The sequence below is a fragment of the Oxyura jamaicensis genome, chromosome 4 (genome assembly GCF_011077185.1).
Source record: "Oxyura jamaicensis isolate SHBP4307 breed ruddy duck chromosome 4, BPBGC_Ojam_1.0, whole genome shotgun sequence".
In the NCBI taxonomy this organism is placed as follows: domain Eukaryota; kingdom Metazoa; phylum Chordata; class Aves; order Anseriformes; family Anatidae; genus Oxyura; species Oxyura jamaicensis.
In genome coordinates, this window is record NC_048896.1 from 49,623,669 (window position 1) to 49,638,827 (window position 15,159).

Below are 15,159 nucleotides of genomic sequence, written 5' to 3' on the forward strand. Positions count from 1 at the left end.
ATGAGAAGTTGGATAGACTGCAGATCATATAGTATAACACAAAATGCAGATCCAAAATTTTGGTCAGCCTGGCAACATTTCTTTGCACTCCGTATGTTTCATAAATTATTGAATCAAAGAGCAGTGGCTTATTGTACTGAATTTTGTATGTGTGGTTGAAATGTCTTCCCTCTATAATCCAAGAGAATGAACTGACGTTTTAATAATTGCATGAGCTTTAAAACAGACTAGTCATTTAAAAACAATTAGTGTTAATGGGGTGCTCTTCCATGAATATCGGTGCATTTTTAAAAAGAAAACTGCATTATAAGGAATTGAAAGTTGTAAATAGCTATAAATTCTTTCTGACAGAAAGAAAAGAGAGCTGAAAGTGCTGCTGTATTTTCAACTATATGTATGTATGCAATACAGAGACACTCAGTGAAAAATAGAGACAAGTACTTTGGGAGTGTAGCAAAACTGGAGTATGACAATGCAAACAGGAAAGAATAAATTTAGAGTATGCAATAAGCCAGCAGAGCAATGACACCAAGGCCTGTGATTTATTTATTTATTATTATTTTTATTATTTTCCTGCAGTGTACAGTGACAGCTATGAGGAGCCTTCCTTGCTGATCCTGATTTTTCCCTCTCCTTCTTCTTCTTCAAGGAGTTTTAAACTCTGGGAACCAGGAATCTTCTCCCACATTGGCCATGGCATAATGGTAACCCTCAAACTTCTCCAGCCTGCAACAAGAAGGAAATTGTAACTAGCTGCCAGGAAAACACCAGTTTTTGTTTCTCTGCAGCATGACCTGGTTATGTGTGAAATTGGATTGATAATGAGAAAAATACCACAAATGTATGTTCTACATGGAAATATGGAGTTTATTTCTTTTTGTCTTCAGTTGAGCAAAGAGTGCAGAATATACTTGGCAGTAAGGTATCAAGGACACATCAAACTCATTGTCAGCCAGCACTGTCCACATACCAGAAAGCCAAATATATCCTGGGCTGTACCTAAAGAAGCATGACCAGCAGGTTGAGGGAGGTGATTCTCCCCTTCTTGTCTATGCTCATGAGACCCCACTTAGAACATTGTGTTCAGCTCTGGGTCACCTGACATAAGAAGGATGCAGGAGTGAGTCCAGGGGAGGATAATGAGGATGATCAGAAGGCTGGAGCACCTCTGCCATGAAGACAGGCTGAGAGAATTGGGATTGTTCAGCCTGGAGAAGAGAAGGCTCCGCAGAGACCTTATAGGCCTTCCAGTACCTAAAGGGGGAATACAGGAAAGCTGGGGAGGGACCCTCTTTAAGGGAGTGTAGGATAGGATAAGGAGCAATGACTTAAAACTAAAAGAGAGTAGATTTAAATCAGTTATTAGGAAGAAATTCTTTACCGTGAGGGTGGTGAGGCACTGGCACAGGTTGCCCAGAGAAGCTGTGGATGCCCCATCCCTGGAGGTGTTCAAGGCCAGGCTGGATGGGGCTTTGGGCAACCTGTTCTGTTGCCCCCTCCCTTTTTTTTTTTATTATTTTAATTTTTATTTTTTTATTTTTTTTTAATTTTTTTTTCCTTTCTTTAACTGTAATTATACCACTGAAGCTCTAGAAGCTTTTACAAAATATGCTTCCGCTGGTGCTGGTGCCTGCATCGCTGTGGAAGTCTTGTGCTGCAGAGGGTTGCTGGCCTGGATCACACAGGATGACATGCAATTGCCCAAAAGTTTTTCACATTTCTCTCAAGGTCTAGGGCCTTATCAAAAGTAGAAATGGTTTGTCAGTGGTGAGTAAGCTGTTCCCTGAGCTGGCCTGATGTACTTCTGAGTCAGGCTATGCTTATGAAGCACTGTGTTCTTTTATACTCCACCTGTCATTCAAAATGTTTGGAGGATTGAAAAATGATAGTTTAAATAAAATTACTGAATTCTATTTAAGTGAAGTACAGTGACCTATGATCTACATGTCAAATAAGATGAATTAATGTTTCTTTTGTCCTGAAATGTTATGAAACTATGAAGTGAACAGCATATGAAGGCTGACATTGCTGTGCTCATCATTATAGTTGTAGCTGTTTCCCCATGTGATAGAATTCATATGTCAGCCACTAAAAAAAACTACATCAAGCCTAATCTCAATTAAAAAAATCATTATACAGATTTTCTAGACTGATGCTTAGTGATAAGAGCTTTAAAATAATTTATTTATATTTAAAATTAGTAGATATTCATCTAATCAAAAAATCAACATGGTAAGTATCCAAGCCTCAAGTAACTGTTTAACAGACATCTTATTACAAATTGAACTGGCAAAATGAAATGATTTATTTTATTTTTCAATATAAGTTTATTCTTTGGAACTCAACTGATGACCCTGCTCAAACAAGAATTTTGATTTGTGATGGGCACAGATAATCCTAGACCAACTAAAGGAAACTGTCTCAGAAATGATTTTGAATCTAACCAAGTGCAGAGACATGAGGTGCTGCTAGAAAAATCAGGCAAGTTCTTGCACAGTCATAGGAGTCACATAGCAGCCTCTGTATCTTCTTGAGCTGGCAACTGGAGGCTGCGCCCCCATTTTTTAAAAAAAAAACTTTTCAAAACAGTGCACAAGCATGTAATATATTATTGCTAGAAATAAACATTTCAGTGAGAGATTCTGTAGGACTATTGCAAGCTGAGCATTTTCATACAATGTAGAAAATTATACAAGTACAGTCCATTCCTTCTCTTCAGGCTACCATATATTACTATTGTCATTATATATATTACATATTATATGTGTATATGTTGTTTTTATAAAACTATGCTTAGAACAGTGAAAGTTTTTTGTGTTTTAAGTGGAATATTATTTTTCTTATAATTATGGACTGTGTAATGGAATGTGTAATTTAGCAGACATTTACTGTACCCTTTCAAGGGAAAGAAAATGAAAATCCCCTATTTTAATTTCAATTGTTTTATTTATTTATTTATTTATTTATTTATTCTGTTTCTGAAGATCTTAATTTCCTTGAATTATTTTTGGTTTGAGATTCTGCATTTAATAATGCATTTTACTTTTGAATTTTCCATTCTGGTACAAATACTGTTGATTAATGCTGAGAAATTGCCGGAGAAGCTTGCAGTAGGTGGGCTATGCAATGTTTAAATAACCTGCATAAATCTTCCTGAAGTGGGGTCCACACCTTCTCAGCAGGTCTTCCATTGAAGTTGCTGACCATCTGTGATGCTAATGTCAGAGGTGTATTGCTATGTATTCTCAGAAATAAAATTACCATTTTAAAGAATTAGGTCTGAAGTATTTTTGAGATTTTTTTTTTTTTTTTAAATGAAACAGACATAAATGTAGTACACAACAGACACAGCAGACAATGCACAACAGACAAATGTATTTTTGTAATGTACAGAACTTATGGTCTGAATTCACTAGGACTGCTGAAAGGATGATAATTGCTAAATGTCTTCCGTTACGTCCTTCCTTTCCTCCTGTTAGTTTGCTTTGATTTAAAGATAGTCAGAGTGATCTCTTGGCTGAAAATGTCGGAAAATGTGATAAATTGGTATTCTGAATCAAACAGGTTTGTTTCCCTCAAGATTGTTAATGTAACTACTGGCACATTCAAGGATTAGCTAACCCCATTAAAAGACCTGATATACTTCTATAAAATTTTGGTTGAAAATACATTTACTCAGTGCAGAAATCAGGAGATATAGGAAGCAATTTAAACTATTAAATTAATAGACCCATCTGCTTTGTAATTCCTATGTGACCGTTATTTTACAAACGAATCTTGGAGATTTTGTCCTTTAGTTTGAACAAAGTCAATCAGATTTAGGAACACTAGTTGATGGATATGTACCCATTCACCATCCGTAAGGGCAGCATAACTCTGAAGTTAAAATACTTCCATGTCAGTTTCTGTCCCTTTTTTTTTTCTTCTCACTTCACAAAAGTAGGAGCTGTTCCCAGAAAAAAATAATTAACATCATATAAGTAAGAACCTAATGTGCCTGCATAAATATTGTATTTCAAAACTCCAGATTTACATTTTTTGCCATCAGATGTCTGCAGAGTCTTAACCAATTGTCGCAAGTGACAAAACACAACAGTTAAAATACCAATGTCCAATAATATTGGCCAAGTGCCAATACCAATAATTCATTTCAGCAATACCACTCTGGCCCGCGGTTTCATTGGTGAAAGCAGCACAACTGATAATCATTGTGGGAACTTTGGTGAAAAATCTAGACAAAGTCCTCCATTTCTGACACCTGTTCAAAACTCCACAGCTATCTTACCCATTCCACACACTCTCTTCCCTTGTTTACTTTGCCTGTCTTTTAGTGATAGCCTTAACAGGTATTTGCACAAGGACACAGTGAGATATGAAGTAGTTACATGACAGGAATTGCACAGATGAGGTCTCAAATGCCTTTGGAGAAGATTTCTGTCAACTGTATAGTTAGTAGAAACCTCCGCAGAAGCTACAATACACCAGATGTTTAAGAGCAGTTAGCATTTATTCAGTCATAGTTCTTTGTGGCCAAGCTCCAGAAGATTCTCAAAAGGGACCTTCTCCCCAGGAGTTCCTCTTACATCTGAGTCTGAAGTACACATAACCTGCAAAAAGGAAAGAGGAGTTTTAGAATTTGGGAAAGGTCTATGTCTTGTCAGTAAAATATTTTCCTGAATCTATGGGAAAGCAAACAAACAAACAAACAAATAAACAGAAAGCAAAAACCTCTGGTTTTCGGAATCTATGTTTTTTTTTTTTTTTTTTTTTTTTTTTTTTTTTTTTAATATATATGTATATATATTTGCAGCACAAATATGAACTCAGTTTTACATAACTGAATATAGTGCCCAAAAGATAGGTGTGTGCCCTTATTCATACTGGGATATCTGAAAGTTGGATATAAAATGCAGATGTCTCTCTGTCATCGCTGCTTGTGCTATAAAAAAATTGTCTGTTCAGATCCTCAAAGCAAAAGCTAAATTCAGGGCTAAGGTATCTAATCCATAAAACTTAAGAGTAGTCCTGGGAGTGAAGACATAATGGCTGTTAGATCTGTCTCTTGTTGTAAGTAGTGGAACTAAAAGTTGGTTAGTGGTTTTGTCCAAAGATCACATCACTTTGTAGGTTATTCATTTTTTTTTTAAACTTTGGCAAAAATTAAAAGGCCCAGTTTTCTAAATGAAAATTTGAAAGAGTTCAATATAAGAATTATAACATGAAATCTACATCCTCTTCCTGGACTATCTCTGATATGTGCTCCCCAAAACAACCTTGAGTAGGAAAGCTGTTGAAGATCAAGTGGTTTCTAAAGGCTGTAATATCAAGCCTTCTTAAGCAATATTTAAACTGTTCTTACAGGAAAATGTTAATTGTGCTGTTCAGGCAGTTTGCCTCGTGACATCTATTAATATTTACAGAAGATATGCTCATGCGTGTCTAACACCAAGCATATCCTATCACTCCAATGGTATCTACTGGTATGTTATCAAATGATGGCTTATGAAACACTATGTTCGTAGAAGAAGCTTTACTGTTATCATATTCAGAGAGTCCCTGTGATGTTTTGGCTGTAAGGAGGAGGCAGCAAAGTGCTGTTCAAATGATACAGCTCAGATAAGTGTGCAGACTTTACTTGTCATTTTAAGGAAAAATGGACAGAGTTTAGCCATTAATACCAGAAAGTGGAGCACCAGAACATTTCAATGTAAGAGGCAAAAATGTAGTGATTTCATTGGAAACGCAATAGGCATCATTAAGGATGTCTAATGCCTTCTAAAAAGTATGATTATCATCATGTCACCAGTAGGAACTCACACAAGCTGCCCTGGAATCAAGCTTGGTTTGAGGAGCACTGCACATAGTTGGTTGAAGTGGCAATTGCAGGGCACTCTACAATATCAATCTTATATTTAAGTGAGGGCTGGAAACACCAGTTCTTAACATAGATTGGCAAACATTTTGTTTTGTTTTACAGGGAAAACACAATTTTGAAGCTCTTAAAAAATTGTGTCAAGGAAATTTCCAAATGAAAGTGATTCTGGGAACTCAGCCCTGTGATGCTGGACACCTGCCTGCCTTGGGAGAGAGAGGTAGGGAGGGAGGGATGAAGAAAGTGTTCCTCAGCAATGTTGAAGAAGGAATAATTATTGTCACTTTGATTTCAGGCTGGGACCTTTAAAAATGACTAGTAAAAATGTATGAAAAGCTGTATTAATAAAAGACATAAGACAAAAACAGGTCCTCTGATCAGAATATAGACAGAATAATCTTTCTCTTTGAAAAGTGGTATTTGCCAGATGAGCAGGTCTTTGAGGACGATACTTACATATTTTTATAGCAAGTGCTCCACACCTATAAAAAGGTTATCTATATCTGATCCAAGCTTTTAGATTATTATCTTCCTGAGCTAATTCAGATGAACCATACTTTATATTTAGGTTATTGAATATAATTCAAGGTTGGGTGACTATGTGTGTGACACATAATAAGCCCCTACTAAATAGGCAGCCTGCCTTTACTGGAGAGACTCCCAGGATACAGATCAGTGGCATCCATTTCACTGCCTCTAGAGTCTATTTAGGATCAAATGAAATTCATCCCCACATAAAGGCCCTGCACAGATGTATCTGTGACAGCTATGTCTCTTTAGATCCCAGAGAAGCAAAACAAAATGGAAGTCAACTACCTATGTGTTTAACATCCTTCAAATTTTGTTCACCAGCTGTGCCAGGCCAAGTGCTTGGCTTTAACTGGTTACATGGAAAAGCAACTCCAGGATGTGCATTCCTCTGAAAATGGAAAACCATGTTTTCAGGTATACAGTACATGGCTTATTAGAAACAGGAATGCAGACTTTAAAACAAATAATTGGGCCTCCCTGTTGAGCTTTCTTTGCAAATTTTCAGAATCTGTACTTCGAGGTAAAGAAACTTCAAGTTGCTGTGGATGGTTGTCAATGTAAGGAAATAAAAAAGCAAAGAAGAAACCACTGCAAAAAGGTACATGCATTTTAAGAGAGTGACTGGGATTTAGCTTTACAGAGCACACTGTTTATGGGAGCCTTCTCATTCTTTTTCACTTGTTATGGAATGTTCTTCTTTTTAAAAAAAGGTTTTAAAAATTATAAGTCAGTATAAAGGACCTTAGCCCTCCAGATTTCAAAGTTCCACTCTCTTCCTACACTTGTAACTCTGATGTGTGAATTCCATAGTATCAATTATCCTTTTCAAGTACCTTTCTCAGTCCATGTTTCAGGCATTACTTAATGGTCTATTTTGTATATTACCAGCCCTGCTTATCTCTGGGAAAGTTGCTGTTTAAAAAAATACTAAAACAGCCTGATGATGAACTCTCTGAACTGCTGAAGCCAGCATTTAATATCTTGCAACATGATTCTGTGATAATTCTATGGGAAAATTCCCATTAAGTAAAAGGCAGTGGTGGCTGAAAATGAAGAGGATGGCCTGAGAGTAGCTATAGGATTGTTAGCTTGATATCAAGGTCAAGCTAAATAATTAGAAATGCTGCAGTGGGATGTGAGGATTACTAACTAAAGAATGTAAGCACAATTAATGCCAGTCAATGTGCTTGTTTCTTTTAATTGAAAACCACTCATGTCAAATAAACTAGTCTATCAAGTAATCATGAGTCCACTAGGAGACTGAATAACCCCTTTAGTCTAACAAAAGGTCTTGTACTGTACATTGTATCTACAAATGGGTGAATCTTGGCTTCATGCAGTCATTACAACTCAGCCTCACAGTGATCTATTATCCCATATGGTGATTAGCTTGCAGGTAGTTTGTGTGTTAGCGTTCCAGCTAGCAAATGTCAATGTGACTTTCAGCATACCTAATTTCTGAAAATAAAGTTCACTTCTTGTCATCTCTTGCCAGCTAGCTTATGAGTCCACACAGATTTACTTCACTTTTGTGATCACTCGCCTTTGCACCCTGTGAAGATTCTGCCTACACTGCCAATATAATCACCCTTAACCATCGCTCCAAAACACCGATGGTGATTTCCTCCCCATCTATAAGACTGAAGAGAGCTTTTGTTCTTCCTGTAACTCTGAAATGGAGATTTCATAATGTTAAGTAAACATTTCAGAGGACCCTATGGGGTGACTGTGAGTCAGGGTGCATCTACTTGAGTGTAGTTCAGACCAAGAGTGCACTTTGAAGGGAATCTCCTGAACATTCCTGTTTATTGCTTTTCAATTCATACTGTGGAATGGTTTTAGAGTGTATAAAACAGGCTCCTTCCTGATTAAACAAAACTGAAAGGATGAACTCTGACCACTGATGTGCATTCAGTCAAAAGTTGTAGTTACAGTGTGAATGTCAGGTTGTCACCATCAGCTACTTTGCCCTGAAGACCCACTGCACTGATGCAGGCATAGCCTCCAAATTTTCTTGAAGTGATGTTTTATGTTATCAAAAATTAGTTTATACATAGATCGTCATGGCTGCATTTTCCTATCTAATCTCTCTTTACAGATGACAGTGTAAGATTTATGTGGTTGCTTTAATGCAACAAATTAATTTAGCTGATAAGGCATCTGGGTGTAAAGATACTACATTATCAGAAAAAGGACAGTTAGATTAATAGTTTAGTTAATAGGAGACACCATCCTGACGGTAACAAATTAACCAAGAATAGTCAGGAAAGCTGCATGACCTTGTTGGCAATTAAAGGCCCATGTCAGAAAATGAGATCTATGAACAACTTCTAGGACTACTTGTATGTTTGGCTAAGATGGTCTTTGGATGGAGCACAGTAGAGTTTCCAGGAGAAAAAAACAGTTCCATAATCCCTTGACAATGACAGTGAGTGCATATCCCTGAATAGGTAGAAGTGACTTTGGTTGTCAGACTGAGACTACTTATTTCTTAGAAGGCAGCCTCTGCATAAGGGAATATGAGCATTCAAAGAAATGTTGCAACTAGCTTCTAGTTTTGAGCCAGGGAGCTGTCTTGAACCTCTTAGAAATGGACTGTTTTTTTTGGACTGCTGGAGTCCTACATAAATATTTGTGGATGAATGTTGATAATGTAAGTTCAGGGGTATTGATACTGAAAAATATTCAGTATTTTTTCTTTCTTGTTCTGTGCATTTTTGTGTTTATGCCAAGAAAAATAGTATTTTGAATGGGAGATTTTGAACTGAGGAAGTTGGACACAGAGCCTCCTGTGAAGGAGCAACATGGCTCATTTTATTAAAGCAATATTTACCTCAGCTCTAAGCCTGGCCATTCATCTTTGATATGAAATCTGTAACGACATTCAGATTTCTGGAGTGTCTATCTCTGCCTTACCATGACGCTGGATTTACCCACAATACATTTTTGGAAACTTAGAGTAAACCAAAATAACCTGTTTCTTACAGAAGACTTGTGCCCAGTGTGGTAGACAGGTGGATTAATTTCATCTGAACTGTTTTGATCTTTAAGATTTTCCAAGACTAGAAGCTGTGTTTTTAGCAGACAGCTACTGACTTGTGGAATTTAATCTCCTTGGCAGACCTGGAATCCAAAATTTCTGTTTGGGTGTGTGACTTTCATTTGTATCTTTTCTTTTAATTACTTGCATAGACTAGACCATCAACATGTCTGGATACTACATTTTAAAAATCAGATCCTGACTTCACCTCCACCAGCCTCTATCTTTTTAATGAGAGCAATACCACGTTATCAATAGAGCTCTTTGGGTTTAGTATGTAGCTTATATTTATAGTTTTATTATATGAAAATTCATAGTAATAGGTTCCAAATTGATTAATGATCTACAGAATTAATCTAAAAAGTAATCACAACTTTTCTGTGAGTTCTACAAAGCATTTTATTTCCTCCAAAAATCATGTAATATAACCATAATCAGCTTTCAAAAGCTGACAGTTATACTGGTGTTTGAAACATTTCTGATCCAAATAGTAAGCTGTAATATTCATATCTACAGAAAATGGTGGCAATGTCATTAAAGTAACTTCTTGCAATCTTCTATGTTTTTACATTTGCATTTTTGTTTTCCATTTACCCTCTCCTTCCTCAATCAGCACATAAAAACACATATATACATTTTAGTAAAGGAAAAGTGAGCTAAAAGCTCTGCTAGCCAAGGTGCTGCAAGTCCAGAAGCATAATAAATAGGCTAACTCATTAAAGCTTCTTCAGAGAACTTAAGAACAATATCTTGCAAGAATTCATATATTTCATTCTCCTCCTCCCAGAAGGCTGAGTTTCATGCCCAAGAATTTGACATTAAAAGTGTGAGTGTGCACTTATCAGCACATTTTCTCTTTAATTCTGTGTCCTGTAGCATATTCTATATCCTTTGGGGTACAACCTCATTTTCCGTCAAGTTAAAAAAAAGAGAGAAAAAAAAAAAAAAGCTTAGGGCTTTCTTGAAGGTTACTCTTGTACTTCTGGATGTTACATGTAGAGTTGTGTTAACCTTATCCCTAGCCTCTGGAAACTACATCTATCAAGGACAAACTTACTATTGCCTATGGTGAAAATCATTCCTTCTTAATTGTCAAAGTGTCAATTGGAACAGACTGGTATTGTAGCATAGTAGCCATTCCACTATTAGCATAATTTCCTCTTGTTTATCTTTCTCTGTACTGCTCTTTACCTTACACCATATATAGCATAAGCATTTATATAAATTAATCATACATTCTTAAAAATAATGCCCTGCTAAAGCATCAGATGTCCTTGACAAAGAATATACAAGTAATCAAGATGGTATTCTGGCATCCACCCAACTGCATTAGCATAACAGCAAAGGCATGCAATAAAAATGTAGTAATCATAATAAGTATGTATTGTAAAGTGAAGTACAACACATGTGACATAGAAAAAGCCTGCCTGTGCTGTATGTTTAGTAAGAGATCATGTCATGATGTTAGCTGAGGTGAAACATTGCTCTTTAGTGATATGAATTCCATAGTGGCTTAAGGAAGACATGGTAAATATTCAAAGAAGTAGCTAATTCTTTATTTCCAGTGATAGGAAAAGGACAGTTGCAACCAAGGTTTAAGGATTATTTTTTCCTACCAGATGTTAAAAAAATGCTGAGTCTTTGTGCATTAATGTACAACGTCATTGCCATTGGACCCTGAAAAAGATATTAATAGCAAATTCAAGAGAACACACTGACACACTAGAGAAACAATTTGGTAGTTGCATACACTGATTAACCATTTAACTACTGCTGAACATATCACATATTTTTAGTAGTCTACATTGCACCCTACCACATCAAATATACCTGATGTATTACAAATATGAAGTACTGATTCCAGCCATTTTTTAAAATCTTAAAACGGCAGTGAAGGACTTGGGATAAGTTGGAGAGAGTTACCAACACTTCATGTATTTAATTTTCCTAGTGTCAAATCTGACACTTTAAAAGGCTCTCAGGAGTATAGATATGCCTCTGCTGGACCTTGAAATGGCCAGATGATTAATTCTGCATCTCATTTTGAGCTTTGACAAGCTTCACACCAATTACAGAATGATCTACTTCATTGCACTGGCAACAAATTCTGGCTAAAATAAGCAAAATCACAATGTGAGTTTTTTGTATATGCCATTATATGCTCTGGCAAAAACGTAGGCATAGCAGTCCTGGGGGTTCTGTTCCCACTACATAATGGTATCAGCTGCTCAGCTGTGGGATTTCAGGTTTAAAAGCAAGTTCTGCATTTCTTCTCCAGCTTCATGGCTTCAGCTCCTGTGAGCACTTACACAGAAGCAGAACTTGGCGCAAAGGCAGAGCAATTTCAGGCTGGCACACTGCCTGTATTGCTGAGGAAGTCAGCAGTCTGCCAGCACACAAGGTTTCTGGAGTCTAGTGAGGGTTACGGCTCTGGGGTGTCTCCCCTCCCCGTTCCTCAACATGTCACCTTCAGTCAGGAGCAGAGGAGACAGTGCCCTGAGCTACTGTGCAGCAGGGCAGTGCTCTCTGGCACAGATAAATTCCAGCAACTGCACCGGTGGGGAACAGAGGCTTGTCTTCAAATCTCAGGGGGACTGAGTTCAGACCTGGCTGGGATACGATGAAAGCTGCTATATTCAACTTCTGATTTCTCCGCATCAGGAGGCTCTTATCCCTTCTGCACGGACTTCCTCCTCACGTGGTTGACACAATGAAATCCTCCAAGTGTGGCCAAATAAATATGCATTTATTTTGTCACATAAAATAATAATGTTTACAACTGCTGATTTTCTCCCTGTAAATGTAGCTCAGCAAACTCAGTCCTGGCTATTAGAAGCTCTTGGCACCTTTCCATGTTGCACATTATCACTTGTCATAAAAATGCTGCAAGTGAAATTATGCCCTTTTGTTAGGTTCATGATTCAATTACCTCAGTGTATTTGGCACTGACATGATTAAATAGATTAAATACCTCTATTGATATAGGAGAGGGAATGGTACTGCAGCTCATTCAGACTTAATTGTGTTGGTTTTGCCAAGGCTGTATAGTATAAAACTTTTCACCGCCACGAGCTGACATAATTCACAGTGCACAGCAGGACCGGTTTTAGTGCACTGGCACAGACATTCACTTCCCCAAGCAGAGCTGTATGTTAGTGTCTGCCTCGTGCATCTGCTAGATCATATTTATCTAGAAATGGATTTTGAAAGAATATATGTCGCTGTCCCTATGACATTTGCAGAGCTTCTTGGTCCTTTATTCTTGCCAAATCTGTCAATCCTTGCAGCTTCTTTCAAAGGGCCAGCAGGATTTTTCTTCTCAACTGCATGAAGTGAATGTCAGGAAGCCAGCCCATCACATCTAACAAGCATTGTGTGAAATTCACAGTGCAGAGCTTAGGTACAAATTAGAAGGCTTATTTTTAAAATCCATGTGTTTGCGTACAAAAAAAATCATCAAAAAGGGGGGAAAAGAGCAAGATTTTACTACTTCTCCACCTAACGAGCTGAGATGTTCACATTTTCCACTGTGAGGAGGAGAGCAGCTTGTTCTTGCTTCTGGCAGCCCCAGGCCACAGGCTGACTCCCAGAAGGGCTGGCGGGGGATTCAGAGAAGGAGAGAAAAATGTCAGGCAGGTTCCGCCTCCCAGATGCTGTCTGCAGGACAACACCAGGCTTTGAGCATGTGACCTGCCAATGTTCCCATCCTTTTATCTCAAAAGCAGTGCTAGTCAGCTTAGGACAGGGAATAGAGCTCAGACACAGTCAGGCTCAGATTGTGTGCAGATTTTTTTTTTTCTTTCCTTCTCTCTTGTATCTCAAGATATCCACACTATCTTTAAGATGCTGTTATGCTCCCAGGAATTGTCCTCCCACTATGTAATCTTCACTGTTCTGGCCAGTCTGAATTTAAAACGAGTAGTGGGTTGGAGGTTTCATTGCAGAGGAACCTGAATTCTTTAGGAGACTCCCCTCTGCACTGAAAAACAAAAAAACAAAACAAAACAAAAATGAAAACAAAACAAAACAAAAAAAAAACAAAAACAAAACAAACAAACAAAAAAAACCCTGCTCCCTGTTCTGCTTGATTTTTTTTTTGGTGACAAAGTGATATAATTCTCTGATGACCTTTGAGCAGAGAAAAAAGGAAGAATTTCAATTAATTATAGCTACTCAACACTGGGAAAAAAAATAGGGCAACAAAATTTTATTTTAATTTATGTTAATCATGCCCTCACACTCCAGTAAAAGTGTGGCAGTGTAGCCTACAAGGCAAAGGTTCATTATTAAATTAACCATTCCTCGGGCATCACAGTAATACATGCATTAGGACTAAATATTAAGAAAAATTTGGGGCTGTGATCTAAATCTTCATTTAACCATGATGCAGTCAAAAGACAGTTATGGCTAAAAATACTTTAGATTTAAAAATATGCCTTTAATTTAAGTGAATGAGGATAGAAGCTTCTGTAGTTAGGCAGTTCATACATCCAGTTAATGGAAGAGGAAAAGGGAATTTTTTAAAAGTAATTTTCTATGTAATGGCACAACAGAACAGAACAGAAAACAAAAATTGCTTGCAGGATGGGAGCAATATTAGTTTGATTATTTCAAAAAATGGAAAGGAACAGCAAAGGATCTATATAAACTAATTTATGCCAAGGCTGCAGGAAGCTACTTTGCCCATCTGTGATCTCTCTGCAACTGTAGTTAGTTGTGCTTGTTCTCTGCTGAATCACCTGGGAGCTCCGTGTTGCAGGACTTTCTATAGATTGAATATTGAGCTTCTGACGCTACTGCTAGCACGGGTGCACTTGACTAAGACGGATGCAGCTGAATGCTGCTGTGAAGGACGTTAGTTGCCTAAGGTTCAAACAGGAAGAGAAACTGCAACCAGCAAAATGCTCAGGAATTTGCACTAGCAGACATGTCTTGCTGTGGAACAAGTGTTGGAAAGCTGTTAATTAATTGAAGATCATATTTTTGTGAAAGGACCTCCAAAACAGTATGAAATTTGAAAAATAAAAGCAAAGCAAATCAAACCAAAGAAAAACAACAAACCAGACATCAAGAACATGTTTTCTTCCCATCAGACATGATATTCATTGCTGATTATTGTACTATTCTCATCCAGGGCAGGTGACATGATGTGCAGTCCAGGCTATGACAGCTATGAATAGATAACACTCTAATAGCATGTTAGTTAATGATAGACTATGGCAGAATTCTTGAAGAAGGAAATACACTTGGATATCCATATCACTGTTAAGTGAATTGGCTATAATTAATACCATATAGGCAGCCTGAGAAAAAGTGCATGCTTATACTGTCCAAGGACATTTGAAGTAGAACAACAGTATACAATCAATAAATCTTAATAAACAGCGTAATACTCAGCTGAACCACCAAAACAGGTAAAATAGCGAACTTCATACACTACGAAGTTCTCAAACATGAATATAACCAGAACTGTTCTCAGAGCCAATGCCTGTGACTTGAGTTTCTGTACTATTTTCAAACATGTTCTTACAAGTGTGCCAAAATTTTGTTTTGGACCATTATAGATGGGATATTTAAAATTGATACTAAATATCAGCTCATGATGCCAGTGATCTTGGTTTCATTCCTAAAAGGACAAATTAGGGAAAAAAGTGTTTGGAAAACGACACTGCGATTGGAAATTAGCTGGAAGGTAATACTGTTTGCCTTTCTGCAA